Genomic DNA, 2,137 nt, shown 5'->3' with positions numbered 1-2,137 from the left:
CGTGTCCTTTGTTCTGAAATACCTACCGATAAATAAAATATCACTGGCGCACCCTATACTAAACAACGGTGAGTTGGGAAACTACATCAAGTAAAACAATGAAACATCATTTTGTTGTAATAATTTTTTCTTCTTAGTCATTTTCTTGAATCCATATTCCTTTCTAAATCTTTGGTATACATATCTCTGTATATTTTCTGTAACTAATACTCTCTATAAGTTAATCTATCTGAAAACAAACTTATGTATTGGATTAGTTCTATAATTTAAATAAAAAAAAAACAAAATAAAAAGATCTGCAATAAAGACATATTACATACACAAAAAAGATTACTGTCATAATTATACTTTATGGATGATTAATTGAATTAAATTATTTTTTGACTGAAAATTACGTAATTTGAAAGTAAGAATTTCTAATGATTGGATTCATATAGGACTGAATTTAAAATTTATTTACGATACAAAGATGAAAGAAAGCTCGATTAAAATTTTGACTTATCTTCTTTTATTTACTCATTACATAGCACAAAAAATAGGAAGAATTGCGCAAAACTCATTCATTGCAAGATTTTTGTTATAAATAGATCGCGAATAAACTCTAACTTATGCATATCAAATTTCGAATATTAATAAAATTCTACTTTACTCTTGAAACATTTAGAACAGAAAAACAAGAGATTGAGAAAATGATAAAAAAAGAATAAATAAATCATTATTATTGACTCCAATAAAAATAAATTGAATAATAACTTATATTTCAAAATAAACTAATATTCTGCAAAATATTATCGATTTAAATATTTTGTAGAAAGAATTTCAAACTTTCATTATAATATTTAAATATTTTATTGCAACACTTTTTCATTTTATATACATAGTACATGAAATCATTTACATACATGTAAACAAATTAAATTTATAATAAAATTCTGCAGTCAAAAACTGGTTATAAAGTTATAGCTAATAAAAAAATATATTTTTTTCTAGCAGTATTTTCAATAATGAACGCAATAGTAAGGGATGCTGAAAAAGGAAATAACACAGCAATCAAAAGGGCTACTGACAAAGAAAATTTAAAACAGTAACCAAAAGGGCTACTGGCAAAAAGTCGCGATACAATAGCCAGAAGAGCTATTATAAAACACTTTCTACTGAATACAATAAACAGAAGGTTTATGTACATTCGACATAAACACGAGCAACAAACCGTATCTCGTTTCGCAACACTATCTCACTAATGCTACTAATTATGAAATAGGAAATTTTCGAAATCAAACGCAAAGAGTGCTTCGTCATATTTCAAACTCCCGAAAATAAGTACGCAACGCTATTAACCAATGCACTCATGTTTAAAAATGCGTAACACTAATTGCGACGCGTTTATTGCAACCATGCTGAAGGTTGCCAATGAATGACCACCTCTGTACAGCTCTTGCAGCTGCACCAGGTGACCCAGGAGCAGGAACAGCCTCCCACGAATCCAGTGGAAGAATTTGGGCATTTTGTAAACGCAACACTACTTCAAGAAACGCGATCATTCATTATCGCAACACTAACAAGAGGAAAAGTAATTAGAAATTGCGATGGAATTATCGCAACACTAAGAGTAAAAGTAACTGGAAATCGTGATGAAATAATGTCGCAATACTAACTCTAAAACCAAATTCAATGAAAATTATTATGAACAATACAAAAGTTACTATATGAACTAAAAGCTATTTCAAATATTTCAACACTCTAAATTATAAACTATGACTTTATAATCTAATTTAAAACAATAAGAAGCAAGATAAATTTTATTATGTCCAGGTCAACTTAAAAAATTCACAATCAAATCAAAATTGCTAAAGACAATCGCGGTATCGTAATTCGCAACTCTAAAGCAAACATTTTCTCATAACTCTAATCTAAACCGTAAATCAGCACTAATAGACAAGCACTAATAGACAATTTCGCAACTCTAATTCAACCCGTAATCGATTTCTCGCAACACTAACAAAAAAAACCACGATTGAAAAAATGATAATGAACGATGATGAAAAAGAAGAAAAAATACAACTACAAATACTAAAAGAGCATAGTGACAAAGTAGTAACGAGAATGACGTCCCATGCTCTGGAATCATTTAAATGAT

The sequence above is a fragment of the Frieseomelitta varia genome, unplaced genomic scaffold (genome assembly GCF_011392965.1).
Source record: "Frieseomelitta varia isolate USP_RPSP 00005682 unplaced genomic scaffold, Fvar_1.2 scaffold_821, whole genome shotgun sequence".
Classification (NCBI taxonomy): Eukaryota; Metazoa; Arthropoda; class Insecta; order Hymenoptera; family Apidae; genus Frieseomelitta; species Frieseomelitta varia.
The sequence above is the reverse complement of the archived record's forward strand: the minus strand, read 5'-3'. Positions refer to the sequence as shown.